General features: G+C 41.6%; 1 protein-coding gene across 7 annotated transcripts in view; it reads right to left on the reverse strand.

Moving 5' to 3' along the window:
* Positions 1–19,821, reverse strand: part of TLK2 (tousled like kinase 2) — a 138,795-nt gene that overhangs the window by 114,907 nt on the left and 4,067 nt on the right. The window lies entirely within an intron of this gene.

The raw sequence follows: 19,821 nt of genomic DNA on the forward strand, positions 1-19,821 counted from the left end.
ATTGTTGTTTGGCGGGTCCAGGCTGGGGGTTCGAACCCGCCACCTTAGGTGTACGTGGCTGGCGCCTTAGCCGGTTGAGCTATAGGCGCTGAGCCCCAACTACCTTTAAATAAACTACGCCTTTTAACTTTTCCTTTTTTCATTATTATCTCACCCTGGGTAGAATGTCGCGGCGGCATCATAGCTCACAGCAACCTCACACTTCAGGGTTCAAGTGATCTTCTTGCTTCAGCCTCCCAAGTAGCTGAGACTACAGGCACCTGCCACAAGAGCTGGCTAGTTTTTCTAGACTCTTGCTCAGGCTGATCTTGAATTCATGAGCTCAAGCAACCCATCCCTGTCAGCCTCCCAGAGTGCTAGGATTATAAGTGCGAGCCACTGCACCCAGACTCCTTTTAACTTTCTAATTATAGAGTTAGTGTTTTCCCTCTAGGACTTACAAACTAGGAATTGTGACTTTCAATAACAAATACCTTACAAACTAATTCCATTATCCCAAAATATGAAAGCCCTGTGGAATCTGTTGTAGTGAAATTTCACCTGTAAAAATAGTTGCAGAAGAACTTAACAGTCGAGTCCTCCAACTTAAACTTCAGAATGTATCTCGCACAAACACACAAAACTCAAAAGAAACCCAGAAGTTATCTAGTACAGGTTTGTTCCCCAGATCCCCAGTAAGCTCAAGAAATAATAATGGAGGTCTCTGAATTATTTTTCACTTACAAACCCGATTTAAAATGTCAAATTGACTTGATTTTCACTACAATTTTTGTCAATTTCTAAAAGATGAAAGGATTTCAACTCCTTGTAGTGAAACTCACTTCACAGTACTCTAAATCTCTGATTAATAAAATCAGGTTAACGAACTATTGCTAAATTCAACTTACGAGGAAAAAAAAGTCTTTTAAAACATGGCCTCCCAGGGAACGGAGGGAAGAACAATAAAAAGAATCAGATTAGTCCTGTCTTTTACAAAATGACATTCCACACATCTCCAATAATTACTTACACAGCTGCTGCTCAAATAATTCCAGTAAAACAGAAATACTATACAAAGCAATGTGTTTAATTCAGGAAAACTAACTCCCACACAGTGGTTTCTTTAAACTATTTTAAGGTCGCCCTGGGTAGAGTGCCATGGAGTCGTCATAGCTCACAGCAACCTCAAACTCTTGGCCTTGAATAATCCTCCTGCCTCAGCTTCCCGAGTAGCTAGGACCACAGGCTGTGCCACTACACTTGGCTAGTTTTTCTATTTTTAGTAGACGGGGATCTCACTTTTGCTCAGGCTGGTCTCAAACTACTGAGCCCAAACAATCCACCCAGAATGCTAGGATTAAATGCGTGAGCCACCACGCTTGGCCTCTTTAACCTATTTTAAGTCAACATAACTTTTTAAGAATATAATGAAAACTGTGGACACTTTCCGAAGAAAAGTATACATCCATACACATACAAAAATAATATATGCCTATCATTTTACCGAGTTCAAGGATCCTGATAGACTCAGGAAGTCCATGGACTTCCCTGTCATACTTGACTATGGGAAAATAAATGTGCTTGTTCACTCTCTATAGAGAAGAATATGGCTATACCTACTTAAAATTACAAATGCTTTACCGTTGGTGTGACATTTCTACTTCTAGGGATTTATTCCATAAATGTATACGAATGTGTGTGAAATGGTATTACATACAACCCTATTCACTATAGCGCTGCTTACATCAACAAAACACTATTGTCCATCTAAGTGTCTATCAACTGGAAACTGGTTAAATTATAATTAAGTCATACAATGGAATACAAATCAGCTTTTAAAAAAAGAACAAGGAACCTCTATGCACTAATACAGGGTATTAGTAAAGTTCACATGCAAACTTTATGGACACCCTGTATAAAACCCTGTATTTCTGAAATACTTTAAGCAGAAAAAGCAAAATCTACAATAGTGTATGTAATATATTTGTCTTTGTATTTTAAAAAATGTGGAGAATTATTATAATACATATTACAGATCTATACATATTTACAGATATATAACTCAGATATAACAAACTGCTAATAATAGTTGGCTCCAAAGAAAGAAACCAGGTGGGTAAGAGAAAAACATAGAAGAGTTGTTGCACTGTGTATCTCTGCAGTCTTCTGCATTTTGTACTACAGAAACATACTAACTAATCAAAATTAATTCTGTTCAAAAGAGCCTCTAAGGCTGGGCATGGTGGCACTTGCCTGTAATCCTAGTACTCTGAGAGGCTGAGGCAGGTACACTGCTTGAGCTCAGTAGTTCCAGACCAGCCTGAGCTGAGAAAGAACAAGAGCTGTTCTCTAAAAATAGCTGGGCACTGTTATGGGTGCCTGCAGCCTCAGCTACTCCTAGCTACTCTGGAGGCTGAGGCAAGAGGATAGTTTGAGCCCAAGAGTTTGAGGTTGCTATGAGCTATGATGCCACAGCACTCTATCCAGGGTGACAGAGTAGACTGTCTCAAAAATAAATAAATACATAAATAAAGCCTCTGCCCTAGACACAAGGCACTTTTGCCAATAAACTTCAAAACACAGCTATTTTGGCCAGGCATGGTGGCTCACAACTGTAATCCTAGCACTCTGGGAGGCTGAGGTGGGTGGATTGCTTGAGCTCACAAGTTCAAGACCAGCCTGAGCAAATAGAAAAAAACTGAGGCAAGGGTGGCACCTGTGGCTCAGTGAGTAAGGCGCCAGCCCCATATACCAAGGGTGGCGGGTTCGAACCTGGCCCCAGCCAAACTGCAAGGAAAAAAAAAATAGCCAGGTGTTGTGGCGGCCGCCCGTAGTCCCAGCTACTCAGGAGGCTGAGGCAAGAAAATTGTGTAAGCTCAAGAGCTGGAGGTTGCTGTAGCTGTGACACCACAGCACTCTCTCCAAGTGACAAAGTAAAACTCTGTCTCTAAAACAAAAATGAAAAACGAAGGCAAGAGGATCACTTGAGCCCAAGAGTTAGAGGTTACTGTGAACTACAACGCCATGGCACTCTATCCAGGGTGATGGCTTAAGACTGTCTCAAAAAAACAAAACAAAACAAACCCTAACTATTGCATACCAATCATTCTTTTACTTATTTGTAATAATATTTTATCAGAATTTTTCTTAGGTTGTGTATCTACAGTAATTTTTTATTTTTTGAGTCTTACTACATCACCCTTGGTAGTGCTATGGCATCACAGCTCACAGCAACCTCAAACTCTTGGGCTTAAGCGATTCTCTTGTCTCAGCCTCCCATGTATCTGGGGACTATAGGCGCCTGCCACAAGCCTGGATATTTTTTGTTGCAGTTGACATTGTTGTTTAGCTGGCCAAGGGTGGGTTCGAACCCACCAGCCTCAGTGTATGTGGCTGATGCTGTAATCACTGTGCTAGGGGCACTGAGCCTATCTACGGTAATCTCAGCAACATACAATAAACAAATCACATTCCCTTCTTTTGGGTCCATAACGTTTTCATGTCACCATATCCATCCTCAACTGTGTGCCATAGACATCTGAGTCCATGTTTGCCTAACTATTAAGGGCCTTGAGTATATATATCACACCTGGGTGATTCTTTTAATCCCCCATAACATTTAAACACAATAGAGGCCTGATAAAAGTTGGTTAAACTCAACATTAAGATTTCAATGTAGCTATTATGTCTCTTTTCCTTCATCTTATAGAGATAAAAGCAAGTCAAATGGCTTTTCAAAAGAAATTGATGGAATACTTTGTGTTTTTAGCTGGTCAATTGTTAATATAATGAAGACTGGATAAATTAGTTCAACGAACATTAAATATGGCTGTTGAAGTTAGTAACAAGAGATATTCTGAACTAGAGGCACCATTTCCTGAGATGAGCCAACCCTTCATATTATATTTTAATTTCACAATGAATCCTTAGTAGTCCTCCGGAGTCAGGCAAACCCAGAACTAAATGAACACTGACTCTGGCAGACACTTACAACGATCACATATTTACCCTTTGTAGAAGCAAAGTTATCAGTCCTATAGCTCATATCCATTACAACAGATGCTAGCACCTCGTTATCTTTATGTGGGCAACATTACCACTCTTCACAGGGCTTATTTAATAATGCTATTCTTTTATTTTCAGAGACAGGGTCTCACTATGTTGCCCAGGCTGAGAACTCTTGGGCTTAAATGATCATCCTGTCTCAGTCTGCCAAATAGCTGGGACTACTGGGGTAGACCACTGAGCCCAGGTATACTCCACTTTAAAATAAAATTCAATACTCAATTGAATTTGGGCAAATTTGGATAATCATTTGCTGTTAACATTCTAAAATTAATGTATGCTTTGATTAAAATAAAAGGCTATGCTATACAACTCAAGTTACATGATGGCTTCATTCTTACTTACTGGGCCAACTTACTAGGCCAATAATACTATTTGAAATAATTGCAATTTGAGGCATCATCAGGGTCTCAAATTGCAACTATTTAGAACTTAGGGAGGCTAAAGGAGGGAGGATCACTTGGGATCAGGAGTTTGAGACCACTCTAGAAAACACAGTGAAACCTCACCTCTTTTGACTACTACCAGAGTAGTTAAACTGACATAGACAGAAAATAGAATTGTGGGCTTGGCGCCTGTAGCTCAGCAGCTAAGGTGCCAGCCACATACACCTGAGCTGGCGAGTTTGAATCCAGCCCGGGCCTGCCAAACAATGACGGCTGCAACCAAAAAATAGCTGGGCATTGTGGCAGGTGCCTGTAGTCCCAGCTAGTTGGGAGGCAGAGGCAGGAAAATCACTGAAGCCCAGGAGTTGGAGGTTGCTGTGAGCTATGATAAAACAGCACTCCACCCAGGGTGACAGCTTGAGGCTCTGTCCCTAAAAAAAGAACATTCTTAGACAACTGGTCTATCTCTACTTGCTGCTGTCTTCAGAGTATAATTAATGGGCAGAATAAGATATTTTTCTTGCTCCTGTAGTATTTTCTACTACCATTATTTTATTCTGGGAAACTCATATTTCCAAAACCTTATATATGTAATGAAGGGCTTACTACACTAAGAATTCTGGTGAATTTTGTTCTATACAGCCTTTGTTCCTGAGGGTTTACATTTTAACATCACTACTCATTTTTTATTTTTAAATTGAGGCAGAGTCTTGCTTTGTCATCCTTTGACACCCTTGGTGTCATAGTTCACAGCAACCTCTAACTCTTGGGCTCAAGCGATTCTCCTGCCTCAGCCTCCCTAGTACCTGGGACTACACACACTCTATTTTTTTTTTTTTTTTTGAGACAGTCTCACTATGTTGCCCTTGGTAGAATGCCGTGATGTCACAGCTCACAGTAATCTCAAACTCTTGGGCTTCAGTGATTCCCTCACCTCAGCCTCCCAAATAGCTGGGACTACAGGCACTTGCTACAACACCTGGCTATTTTTTGGTTGTAGCTGTCATTGTTGTTTGGCAGGCCCAGGCTGGATTCGAACCCACCAGTCTGGGTGTATGTGGCTGGCGCCCTAGCCGTTGAGCTACAGGCACTGAGCTTATTTTTTTTTTTTTTTTTGGGGTTTAGCAGGCCTGGGCCCCAGAGCATGCAGCCAGTACCCTAATCACTGAGCAAGGGGTGCCTAGTCCTTGTTTTTTTGAGACAGAGTTTTACTCTGTCGGCCTAGGTATAGAGCTGTGGCATCATAGCTCATAGGAAACTTGAATTCTTGGGCTTAAGTGATCCTCTTACCTCAGTTTTTTCATTTTAGGAGAGATAGGGTCTTCCTCTTGCTCAGGCTAGTCTCAAACTCAGCCTAGGTAATCCTCCTGCCTCAGACTCCCAGAGTGTAAGGATAATGAGAGTGAGCCACCACATTCAGCCATCATTACTTATGTTTTGATAATATTAATATCTAAGTAGAATTTTTAGATTTTCCACATCTCAAATTTGTTTCCCTCTTTTTGTGTAGGTCATCAAAATAATTTTTTTGAAATTGGAAGTGCAGAGAACAGGAAGACTTCCATCTCATATAGCTAGCTAACTTCTTAACAGTTACTATGATCAAAGCTAGACCATTCATATTGCAAGATACTCTGCAGTATACGCAGTCTTTTCATTTTTTATTTTTTTGAGATAGAGTCTCAAGCTGTCGCCCTGGGTAGAGCGCTGTGACATCACAGCTCACAGCAATCTCCAACTCTTAGGCTTTAGCAATTCTCTTGCCTGAGCCTCCCAAGTAGCTGGGACTACAGGTGTCCACCACAAGACCCGGCTATTTTTTGGTAGCAGTTGCCATTGTTGTTTAACTGGCCTGGGCTGGGTTTGAACCCATCAGCCTCGGTGTATGTGGCTGGTGCCCCGCCTACTAAGCTACAAGTGCCACCAGTATATGCATCTTTATTTTAGAAAAGATACATGGGCTCGGCGCCTGTGGCTCAAGCGGCTAAGGCGCCAGTCACATACACCTAAGGTGGCGGGTTTGAATCCCCAGTCTGGGCCCGCCAAACAACAATGATGGCTGCAACCAAAAAATGGCCAGGTGCTGTGGCGGGCGCCTGTGGTCCCAGTTACTTGGGAGTCTGAGGCAGGAGACTCGCTTGAGTCCAGGAGTTGGAGGTTGCTGTGAGTGTGATGCCATGGCACTCTACCCAGGGGGATAGCTGAGGCTCCGTCTCAAAAAAAAAAAAAAAAAAGAAAAGATACGTGAAGGCTTGGGGCCCACAGCTCAGCGGTTAGGGTGCCAGGCCACATGCTCCAGTGCTGGTGTGTTCAAACCCAGCCAGGGCCTGCTAAACAACAATGACAGCAATAACAAAAAAACAGCCAGGAATTGTTGTGGGCACCTGTAGTCCCAGCTGCTTGGGAGGCTGAGAAAAGAGATCACTTGAGCTCAAGAAATACAAGTTGCTGTGAGCTATGATGCCACCGCACTCCACTGAGGGCAACAAAGTGAGACTCTGTCTCAAAAAAAAAAAAAGAAAAGAAAGAGGGCTATCTACTTGCTTTATATACTATTTTCTTGACAGTGCAGAAGCTTTTTAGTTTGATCAAATCCCAGTGATGTATTTTTGATGTTGCTTCAATTGCCTGGGAGGGTCCTCCTCATAAAGTATCCCCCCAGGCCAATTCTTGAGCCCAAGAATTTTTTTCAAGTGTTTCCCCTGCACTCTCCCCAAGAATTTTTATAGTTTCATGTGTTAAGTTTAAGGCCTTTAACCAGTGAGAGTTAATTTTTGTTAGAGGAGAAAGGTGTAGGTCTAGTTTCAGTCTTCTACAAGTCGTCAACCAATTCACCCAGCACCATCTGTTAAATAGGGAATCTTTCCCCTAATTTATATTTTTGATAGGCTTATTAAAGATTACATGACAATAAGCATCTGGGTTCATCTCTTGGTTTTCAAATTTGTTCCATACATCTACCTCTCTATTTCTGGGTCAGTACTATGTTGTTTTGATAACTATAGATTTATAGCATAGTCTGAAGTCTGGTAGTATGATTCCTCCTGATTTGTTTTTATTTCTGAGTAATGTCTGGGCTATTCAAGGTTTTTTCTGTTTTCATATAAAACAAAGTACTAATTTTTCCAGCTCTGTAAAGTATGACAGAGGTGCTTTAATAGGGATTGCATTAAATCTGTTGATTGCTTTGGGTAGTATAGACATTTTAAAAATGTTGATTCTTCCCAGCCATGAGCATGGTATATTTTTCCATTTTTGCAGGTTATATTTCTGACAAAGGTCTAATAACCAGAATCCACAGAGAACTCAAACTTATTAATAAGAAAAGAACAAGTGATCCCATTTCATTGTGGGCAAGAGACATGTATAGAAGCTTCTCTGAAGACAGGCGCATGGTCTACAGACACATGAAAAAATGCTCATCATCTTTAATCATCAGAGAAATGCAAACCAAAACCACTTTGAGATATCATCTAAGTCCAGTAAGAGGAGGCCACATCACAAAATCTCAAAACTACAGATGTTGGCATGGATGTGGAGAAAAGGGAACACTTCTGAGCTACTGGTGGGAATGCAAGCTAGTATGTCCCTTTTGGAAAGAAGTTTGGAGAACACTCAGGGATCTAAATGTAGACCTGCTGTTTGATCCTGCAATTCCTCTATTACGTATTTATCCAAAAGACCAAAAATCACTTTATAACAAAGATATTTGCACCAGATTGTTCACTGCAGCTCAATCCATAATTGCCAAGTCATGGAAGAAGCCCAAGTGCCCATCAACCCATGAATGGATTAATAAATTATGGTATATGTATACCATGGAATACTATGCAGCATTAAAAAAAGATGGAAACTTTACCTCTTTTATGTTTACATGGATGGAGCTGGAAAATACTATTCTTAGTAAAGTATCTCAAGAATGGAAAAAGAAATATCCAATGTAACTCAGTACTACTATGAAACCAATTTATAATCACTCATACTTTCACATGAAAGATGAATCACTATAGCCCAGGATGAAGGAGGGAAGGGAGGAGGTTCCGATAGAGGGAGGGTTAATGGTGGGACCACACCTATGGAGCCATATTTCAAGGGTACAAGTCAAATCTATCAAGTATAGAACACAGATGTCTTAACACTGTGATTAAGTAAATGAGGTAAAAGCAATGTTAATTAGTAAAATGTAAGCACACTCCAATTTGTACAAATAATCAACACTAAATCCCAAAAAGGCATAAATGTATTCATGATCTATGTATATATGAATTAATAAAAAAAAAATAAAACCTATGAGATACAGCAAAAAATAAAAAGAAAGAAAAAGAAAAAACTAAGATCAGGTAGCCACCTGGATAAATGATCCTACAACAGAAGTTCTGTAGCCCCATCCTACTCCAAAAGGCCAAACAGAACAGAGAGATGGAAAAGTGAACTGTTCAGCAGGCCAAAATCACCAAGTATTCCAGTAACGATAAAGTAGATATGCCTAAAATTTAAGAGCCAAGTCTCCTTATAAATGAGGGAAACACAAGAGGTAATGAGAAAGAATAGGGCTGCCTAAGCCACATTATAACTAGACTTGGGTTTGAAATAATAAATGACTGATAATGTACCCTTGTTCCACCAACTGCCTTTTTGTAAAAATAAAATTTAAGAGATCTATCAATTTAATATTTAACTAAAAGTAAACAGAGAATAAGAAAGAAAATAAAGGACTCTTGGGCAGCGCCCATAGCTCAGTGGGTAGGGTGCCGGCCACATATACCACACCTGGCAGGTTCAAATACAGCACAGGCCTGCTAGAACAATGACAACTGCAACAAGAAAAAAAATAGCTGGGTGTTGTGGCGGGCACCTGTAGTCCCAGCTACTTGGGAGGCTGAGGCAAGAGAATCGCTTGAGCCCATGAGTTTGAGGTTGCTGTGAGCCGTGACATCACAGCACTCTACCCAGGGCGACAAGCTGGAGACTCTGTCTCAAAACAAATAAAAAATAAAAATAAAGGACTCTAAAGGCCAGGAACAAGAACAATGACAACCATTTACAGGAAGGAAGGAAGCAAACAAACAAGAGCTGACTATCCCAAGGGGGAAACTTTACACTGTGACATAAGAGTTCATGCACACTTTATTTAAGTGTTAACTAGTTTTATATTTTTGACTATAAAAAAAAGAAGAAATTACTATACCAAAATCTGTAAAAAGAGAAGAACCCACAGACATAAGCCTAGCACCCAAGAAAATTATTTCTGCTGGGTGTGATGGCACACACCTACAGTCCAAGCTACTTGGGAGGCTGAGGGAAGAGGTTTGCTTAAGGCTAGAGTTTGAGGTGGCAGTGAACTACGATAACACTACTGCACCATAGCCACGGAAACACAGTGGACCTTGTCTCAAAATAAATAAATAACAATTATAGTAATCTTGGGATCCTTAAATGTATACTATATACAAATGGTAGACAACTGACATTTTTTGCATTAAAACCCATGAAACTGTACATCGCAAAGAGTGAACCCTAATGTAAACTTTGGCCTTTAGTTAGTAAGAATCTTTCAGGGCTGGGTGCAGTGGCACATGCCTATAATCCTAGCACTGGGAGGTTAAGATGGGAGGATCTTTTAAGCTCAGGAATTCAAGACCAGTTTGAGCAAGAGTATAAACCTGTCTCTACCAAAAACAGAAAAATTAGCTGGGTGTTGTGGTGGGTGCTTCTAGTCCCAGCTACCTGGGAGACTGAAGCAAGAGGATCACTTGAGTCTAAGAATTTGAGGTTGTTGTGAGCTATAATGAAGCCATTGCAGTATGGTACTCTACTCAGAGCAACAAAAAAAAGGAGATTGTCTCCAAAAAAAATAAAAATAAAAAGTATCGGCTAGGTGCCTGTAGCTCACTGGTTATGGTGCCAGCCACATACATCCAGGCTAGTAGGTTCAAACCCAGCCTGGGCCAGCTAAACAATGACAACTGCAACAAAAAATAGCCTGGTGTTGTGGCAGGCACCTGTAATCCCAGCTACTTGGGAGGCTGAGGCAAGAGAATCGCTTAAGCCCAAGAGTTTGAGGTTGCTGTGAGATGCCACAGCACTCTATCGAGGGTGACATAGTGAGACTCTGTCTCCCCCCGCCCCCCCCCAAAAAAAAAAGTATCAAGCCAGGCACAGTGACTCATTTCTATAACAAACCCAGCTTTGGGAGGCCAAGGAAAGAGGATCACATGAGGCCAGCAGTTTAAGACTAGCCTTGGCAACACAGTGAGACCCTGACTATGGAAAAATAATAAAAATATAAAAAACTAAAAAGAAAGTTAAAAAAATATAAAATCAGCAGTTGGGCACAGTGGCTAAGCTCAAGAGTTTGAGGGTGCTATGAGCTGTGATGGCCTCGCACTCTACCAAGGGCAACAAAGTAAGACTCCTGTCTCAAAAAAATAAAGAAATAAAATAAAATAAATATATATAAAATTAGCTAAGTATGGTAGTGCACATCTGTGTTCCCAGCTACTCAGGAGGGCTGAGGCAAAAAGACCATTTGAGCCCAGGATTTTGAGGTTGAAATGAGTGAGCTGTGACTGGACCACTGCCTTCCAGCTTAGGCAACACAGTGGTACTGTCTCTAAAAAAACCAATAGTGATCAATCATATTAGTTTAGCAAGTGTTAGGAAATCTACCACAGTTATAATGCAAAATGTTAATAACAAGGAGAACGAGGTAAGAAGTACATGGGAACTCTCTATCTGCTCAATTTGCTACAAACCTGAAATAAAAGTGCTCTAAAAATAAAACCTATTCGGCGGGGGGTGGTGGGTCACATCTATAATCCTAGCACGTTGGGAGACTGAGGTGCAGGATCACATGAAGCTAGGAATTTAAGACCAGTCTGAGCAACAAGTAAGAGCTCATTGCCACAAAATATTAAAAAATTAGCCAGGCATGATGGCACACACTTGTAATTCCAGCTACTCAGGAGGCTGAGGCAGGAAGACCGCATCAGCCCAGGAGTTTGGGGATGCAGTGAACTATGATCATACAACTGCACCCCAGCCTGGGGAAAAGAGTGAGACACTACCTCAAAAATAAATAAAGTCGGGCGGTGCCTATGGCTCAGAGAGTATAGCACCGGCCCTATATACCAAGGGTGGCGGGTTCGAACCCGGCCCCAGCCAAACTGCAACAAAAAAATATCCAGGCGTTGTGGCGGGCACCTGTAGTCCAGCTACTCGGGAGGCTGAGGCAAGAGAATCACCTAAGCCCAGGAGCTGAAGGTTGCTGTGAGCTGTGACGCCACAGTACTCTACTGAGGGTGATAAAGTGAAACTGTCTACAAAAAATAAAATAAAATAAAAACAAATAAATAAAGTCTATTAAACAAAAAAGATATAAACAAATACAGGATAGAAATAGTGAGTTGGGAGAGTAATTAATGGAGTTTATCTTCAAGGCCCTCATTTTGACAAAGAGGAAGGGAAAACTATTGATTAACCTCTGATAAGATAACAATGTGTCATAATTTCTCTGGTAACAAATGAAAGAAAAGAAAGAGTGCAAGACTTTTAAAAAAGAGGAAATAGGGACGCTTTAAAGCAAAGAAGTAACACAATACTATTGGTATTTTTAGAAATGTAACTGGTGCCAACTTAGAGAAAGATGAATGGAGTGTAAGAGACAATCACAGTTTTGAATGAGGGAAGTCTGAATTAAGGCAGTAGCAATGAAGGTAGACATTTCAGAGAAAAAAAGAGTCATAAGTTGATGATAGCTGACTACATGTGAAATGAGAAGAGAATCAAATACTGAAGTAAAACAGAGGGAGAGGACGTGAAGGTAAATGTTAATAACAATCAACAGTTACTTAAAATGCATCAGATTAAGTATAGACTATTTTCAGCATTTATGTTATTGAGCATTGTCCAGCACGTATCAAATATAGCAAAACATAAATGGGCGGCGCCTGTGGCTCAGTGAGTAGGCCCCATATACAGAGGATGGCAGGTTTGAACCCAGCCCTGGCCAAAATGCAACAAAAAAATAGCCGGGTGTTATGGCGGGCACCTATAGTCCCAGCTACTCGGGAGGCTGAGGCAAGAAAAATCACCTAAGCCCAAGAGCTGGAGGTTGCTGTGAGCTGGGACACCACAGCACACTCTACAGAGGGCGACATAATGAGACTTTGTCTCAAATATAATAAAAGTGTTAGCTCAGCTCCTGTATCTCAGTGGTTAGTGCGCTGGCCACATACACTAGGGCTGGCAGGTTTGAAGGCTCTGGCCTGCTAAACAACAACAATAAGTGCAACAACAACAACAAATAGCCAGGCACTGTGGCAGGAGCCTGTAGTCCCAGCTACTTGGGAGGCTGAGGCAAGAGAATTGCTTAAGTCCAAGAGTTTGAGGTTGCTGTGAGCTGTGACTCCATGCGACTCTACCAAGAGTGACATAGTAAGACTTTGTCTAGAAAAAAAAAGGAGAGGGGAGGGGTAAATGAGCCAGGCACAATGGCTCAAGCAAGTAATACTTGCACTTCAGAAGGACAAAGCGGCTCTGCACCTGTGGCTCAAGTGGCTAAGGCACCGGCCACATACACCTAAGGTGGCGGGTTCAAATTCCGCCTGGGCCCGCCAAACAATGACAATTGCAACCAAAAAATAGCTGGGTGTTGTGGCGGGTGCCTGTGGTCCCAGCTACTTGGGAGGCTGAGGCAGGAGACTCGCTTGAGCCCAGGAGTGGGAGGTTGCTGTGAGCTGTGATGCCACAACACTCTACCCAGGGGGATAGCTTGAGGCTTTGTCTCAAAAAAAAAAAAAAAAAGAAGGACAAAGCCAGAGTATTGCTTAAGGCCAGAGTTCAAGACTAGCCTGGACAACATAGATATATAGTGAGACTCTATCTCTATAAATAGAGAAAAATAACCTGGGCATGGTGGCATTAATCTCAGTCCCAGCTATACAGGAGACTGAGACAGGAGCATCTCTTGAGCCCAGGAGACCTTGTCTCAAAAAAAAGGGTATTAGTGTGTGAAAGAGCTAACACCAGATAATCATAACTGAAAACTTTTGTTTTTTGAGACAGTCTCACTTTGTCACCCTCAGTAGAGTGCTGTGGTGTCATAGCTCACAGCAACCTCAAACTCTTGGGCTCAAGTGATTCTCTTGTCTCCCAAGTAGCTGGGACTATAGGTGCCAGCCACAGTGCCCGGCTCTTTTTAGAGAAGTGTTGCTCTGGCTCCAGCTGGTCTTGAACCTGTGAACTCAAGCAAATCCACTTGCCTCAGCCTCTCAAGTGCTGGGATTACAGCTGTGAGCCACCTCGGCTGGCATAACTAAAAACTTATAATTGCTACAATTAACTACAGTATATGACAGGAGAGAAAGGTATCAGTTGGCTAAACCTTTTCAGAAGTCAAAATTGATTATTTAAGCTGATCACGTATCAGACTTACAACTTTAAAAAATGTAGAAAGAGATTGTTAGGCCAGGCACAGTGGCGCACACCTATAATCCTAGCACTCTGGAAGGCTGAGGACGGTGGATCACTTGAGCTCATGAGTTCGAGATCAACCTGAGCCAGAGCGAAATCGCGTCTCTAAAAACAGGGAGACTTGGCTGGGTGCCTGTGGCTCAGGTGGCTAAGGCACCAGCCACATACACCTAAGGTGGTGAGTGTGAATCCAGCCCGGGCCCGCCAAAACAACGACGGCTGCAACCAAAAAATGGCCAGCGTTGTGGCAGGCGCCTGTCCCAGCTACTTGGGAGGCTGAGGCAGGAGACTTGCTTGAGCCCAGGAGTTGGAGGTTGCTGTGAGCTGTGATTCCACAGCACTCTACCCAGGGGCATAGCTTGAGGCTCTGTCTCAAAAAAAAAAAAATAGCGGGGCTTTTTGGTGGGTGCCTGTAGTCATAGCTACTCAGAAGGCTGATACGAGAGGATTGCTTGAGCCTAAGAGTTTGAAGTTGCTGTGAGCTATGACCCCAAGGCACTCTACCAAGTTCGACAATGTGAGACTCGGTCTCAAAAAAACAAAACAAGTACATAATCTTGGTTCTTGCTCTATAAAATGGTGATTCTTATTGTACCAAAATAGGCAGTCCCACTTTTCATAGCTTCTCATCTTGCTTTCCTTTTAATGCTATCCACATACTATATCCATGTACTGTGGAACTCCTAAGCTTGGGCAATCTACCCATCTTAGCCTCCCAGGGTGCTAGGAGTCACTGCCCCTGGCCAAAATGTCCTATTTTCTTTGAACTTAAAACATACAGGGGGCACAGTGGCTCAGATCACCTGGGAGGCCAAGGTAGAAAGATTGCCTGAGGGCAGGAATTTGAGCGCAGCCTAAGCAAGAGCAAGACCCCATCTCTACTTAAAAATAGAAAAACTAGCCAGGCATAGTGGTGGGTGCCTATAGTCACAGCTACTGGAGAGGCTTAGACAAAAGGATTGCTCAAGCCCAAGAGTTTGAGGTTGCTATGAGCTATGATGCCATAGCCCTCTACCCAGAGTGACAAAGTGAGACTCTGTCTCAGAAAAACAAAAAACCAAAAACAAACAGCAACATATGACTGTACATTCTTTCCCCAGTCTTTTCAGGTAGGCCTTATAAGTCACAGATCCACTGATTGTAGTCTAAACAAACCATACCCATAATACATCATCTAAAATTTCCAGTTTCGATTTCTTTAAAAAGAACTTAAAAAATACTTGCCATTCTTCCAGATTAAAAAAATATATATGTATATAAAAATTTTTACAGGTATCGCCTCAAAACTCATACTTATTTAGTCTTTTAAGGGAGTTAACCTCGTTTTTCAAGGAAACAACTCTTTTGTTTTATAGTCATTTCATTGGTTCATGCAACTTTGTGTTGAATTATGTAATTCCAAAACAAGCCCAAGTCGTCATAAAATGATCCCTGGCAAATCTATAATTCACCTGGTGGGAGCAATGTCGTAAGCAAGAGTTAGTATGGCTGACAAAGAGAGACTAGAGAGTGCCTATTAATCCAGTTGATTAAGTACAAATCTGTTAGCTATTATCCAAGTTATAAAATACATAAATTTATTTCTTATTGCTCCTATTGTACTTGGAACAGTACCTGACACATCATGAGTACTATAAGCTACTGTATTAGCATTAATATCCAAATAGGTACAGATAACAATACATGCAAGAAAAGAGTGATAGTACACCTAATTTACGCAGCCTTCAGAATCACACAGACTACAGGTACTGAGTCAAAAGTGAGCAGAGCAGGGAATATACAATGCAAAAAAAAGTTCCTTACTGAAAACATGAACTTAAGATAGTCAGTTTCACATTACTAGAAGCAAACTGTCCAGTGCTTAAAGAAAGAGATCTTAAAAAGAAGCGGAAGAGGCCAGGCACAGTGGCTCATGACTGTAATTGCAGCTACTTGGGAGGCTGGGGCAGGAGAATCACCTAAGCCCAAGAGCTGGAGGTTGCTGTGAGCTGTGATGCCATAGCACTCTACCCAAGGCAACAGCTTGAGAATCTGTCTCAAAAAAAAACACAAAAACTGCTAAGAGGTTCAGGTCCTCATAAAAAGTGGCAGCTCATCTAGGAGTTTGAGGTTACAGTGAGCTATGCCGGCACAGATGCACTCCAGCCTGAGCAAGAACGAGACCCCACCTCTATCAAAAATAGAAAAATTAGCCCACTGTCATGGTGGATGTCTGTAGTTGAAGCTACTCTGAAGGCTGAGGGAGGAGGATTTCCTGAACCCAGATGTTTGAGGTTGGTTGCTGTGAGCTAGGCTGATGCCATGGCACTCTAACCTGGGCAACAGGGTATGACTTTTCCTCAAGTAAAGAAGCAAAAAGGCCAGGAATAGTGGCTCACACTTATAATTCCAGCACTCTGGGAAGCTGAGGCCGGTATATTGCTTGAGCTTAGGTGTTCAAGACCAGCCTGTGCAAGAGTAAGACCCTGTCTGTAAAAATTAGCCAGGCCTTGTGGCAGCCACCTATAGTCACAGCTACTCAGGAAGCTGAGGCAAGAGAGAGTTTGAGATTGCTGTGAGCTATGACATCACAGCACTCTAACCCAGGGTGATAGAGACTGAAAAAGATAAAAGAAGAAGAAAAACAACTGGCAGCTAGACTAGAATAAGCCCACTATAGACTTCTCAGTACACATTACATTACTTTTTCCAATCTTGAACAATGACAAAAAACATCAATCTAATGAAAACCACATAGTGCATCCCAAAGCCCTAAACAAATGACTTATTGAGCAAACACGTAACAGAAAAAGAAATTAAATGCACACATGTATAAACACACTATGTAAGAAAATTAAAATTTCTACTATGCAAAAAAATTAGAAATTAAAAATAAAAAACCGAAATTTAAGTAATGAGCAACTTAAATGTTAAGTATTAAATGTAAAGATTTGGCCGTTTTGTTTTAGCCTAAGTTCTGTGATGTCTATCTAATCTGCAGGTGTAAAAAACTCGAAGTAATATGACAGAAGATCTGCAAGAACCAGAAAGTTCAAAGACTGCAGCTACTTATAACACTCTTGTCCACTAGGAAAGAAACCACAGTGGCACTGACTTTCTTCCTTCTATGGACATCAAAAAGTGCTAAAAATGTTATGACCGGTTAGGAGAAACTCAAGAGACAGTCCATGAGGCTGCACCAGTCCCACTAGATGGCACTATCACAGGGAAGTCACTCTGCTCTCCCATTTGGAGCTGTAAGGGCTAAAATCTCTCCTGATCTTTGAAAACTGAAAGCTGTCTCAACACAGCGATATCCTCATTGGGAAATGATCCATAATGAGAATCCAGAGCCAGGAGGAAAAGTTTTTCCAAAAGCACCCTTTCTCCCAGTATCATTGCTCCCTCTCCATCCCAAATGATGGTCCTGCTGGCAAAAGAAATCCTACAAAATATTTTCTTTTTCCAGCTCTATAAATCACAGAATAATTTTTTTTTTTTTGAGACAGAGCCTCAAGCTATCCCCCTGGGTAGAGTGCCTGACATCACAGCTCACAGCAACCTCCCACTCCTGGGCTCAAGCGAGTCTCCTGCCTCAGCCTCCCAAGTAGCTGGGACCACAGGCACCCGCCACAACGCCTGGCTATTTTTTGGTTGCAGCCATCATTGTTGTTTGGTGGGCTGGGCTGGATTCAAACCCGCCACCTTAGGTGTATGTGGCTGGCACCTTTGCCAGTCTCAGAATAATTTACTCATTTTCTTTATTTCAAGTTTTTTTGCTGTGGGGAAAAAAACATTCCCTGCTAGTCCTGAATAACATTTTATTGTCATCAATATAGTTATCGCAACTAGAAATATCAAAATAGCATATATTTAAGGGTGCAAATAAACTTTTCTGTTTGAAGAACTTCAATTTTTATTTATTTATTTTAGAGACAGAGTCTCACCTTATCGCCCTCAGTAGAGTGTTGTGGCGTCACAGCTCACAGCAACCTCCAGCTCTTGGGGCTTAGGTGATTCTCTTACCTCAGCCTCCTGAGTAGCTGGGACTACAGGCACCCGCCACAACGTCCAGCTATTTTTTTGTTGCAGTTTGGCCGGGGCCAGGTTTGAACCCACCACCCTCGGTATATGGGGCCGGTGCCCTACTCACTGAGCCACAAGTGCCGCCCTATTTTTATTCATTCATTTATTTATGTATTTGGAGAACAGTCTCACTCTTGTCACCCAGGCTAGAGTGCCGTGGCATCATCATAGCTCATGGCAACCTCAAACCCTTGGGCTCAAGTGATCCTCTTGCCCCAGCCTCCCCAGTAGCTGGGACTACAGGCATCCACCATAATGCCTACCTTGTTTTTACTATTTAGTAGAGATGGAGTCTCACTCTTGCTCAGGCTGGTCTTGACCTCCTGAGCTCAAGCAATCTACCCGCCTCAGCCTCCAAGAGTGCTAGGATTACACAGGTATGAGACACCATGCCCACCTAAACTTACTTCTATAGCACTTCCTATTAAATAGGTTACTGTATTGATGTTTTCTGACACCTTGGTTACATGATTTTAAGTTGGGTCTAAGCAACAAAATTCAGAATGCCCTGATTCCCATCACTCATTCTGTACTCCATCAAAAGAATATACGATTATTAGCCATCATGAATCAAAAACAGAATGAAAGGAAAATATACTAACAAAGACCAGTGAGGTTAAACTACATACAATCTGACAATGAGTTTAAACTACATACAAATTGAATACAAACTTACTAACTCATTGGGGGACCATATGAACAGACAGATCTAAATATTAGCTTTATGCTAAATCCCCAAGTTAAAAGACACACCAGAGGTCATAATTAGATAATCAAACGAACCAGAGATCAATTTAATACTCAAATGTACTGCTCACTTCTATTTAAAGCTACTTCATTTAGATCAAAGAATTTACACTTGCATGTGTAAACTTCAATACATAACAATGCCCTTGAGCACAGCCACTCAAAAGTGCCACAAAAGTCAATTATTTAATTAAAGTGGCCAAAGAAATTAAGAATGAACGTGTAACAAATCTTGTGTTCCCACAGCACCTTGTCACAGCTCTACTACAGCTCTCATCACAGTATCATCTGACTGTCTCCCCACACTGCACCTTTGGAGGCACTGTGCTAAGACATTATTCGCAACACATGTGTAATGTCTAGCATACAGAAGGCACTCAATTATCTGTTGAATGAAAAACACTATTACGCTATCCCAACTCACCAAAATTCTGAGACCCATCAAAGAAGCCAGTTTTTCCAACTAAACCTTAACATACACCACTTGGAAGAAGCTACTAACCAAGGCTAATATCTAGGATATCATAAGCACAGAAAGAAAATATACCCCATTACTTAAAGATCAAAAATGTAAAATATTTAGTAGCACACAAACAAAAAAATTTTCATGTTCATACATCTCAGCCCTAAGCAATGTAACAATCTTGGATTCGTGAAGCTTTTAAATAAAACATCATAAATATACTTTACATACTGTATTTAAAAAAATTTTTTTTTTTTTTTTTTTTTTTTTGAAACAGAGGCTTAAGCTGATGCCCTGAGTAGAGTGCCATGGTGTCACATCTCACAGCAACCTCAAATTCATGGGCTTAAGCGATTCTCTTGCCTCAGCTTCCCAAGTAGCTGGGACTACAGGCAGCCACCACAATGCCCGGCTATTTTTTGGTTATAGTTGTCAATGTTGTTTGGCGGGCCTGGGCTGTATTCAAACCTGCCAGCTCTGATCTATGTGGCTGGCGCCCTAGCCGCTTGAGCTACAGGCGCTGAGTCTATATTAAAATCTTTTCTTTTTTTTTTTTTTGAGACAGAGCCTCAAGCTGTCCCCCTGGGTAGAGTGCCCTGACATCACAGCTCACAGCAACCTCCAATTCCTGTGCTCAAGCGA

Source organism: Otolemur garnettii, unplaced genomic scaffold (genome assembly GCF_000181295.1).
Source record: "Otolemur garnettii isolate 467f Iridium unplaced genomic scaffold, OtoGar3 scaffold00018, whole genome shotgun sequence".
Lineage (NCBI taxonomy): Eukaryota > Metazoa > Chordata > Mammalia > Primates > Galagidae > Otolemur > Otolemur garnettii.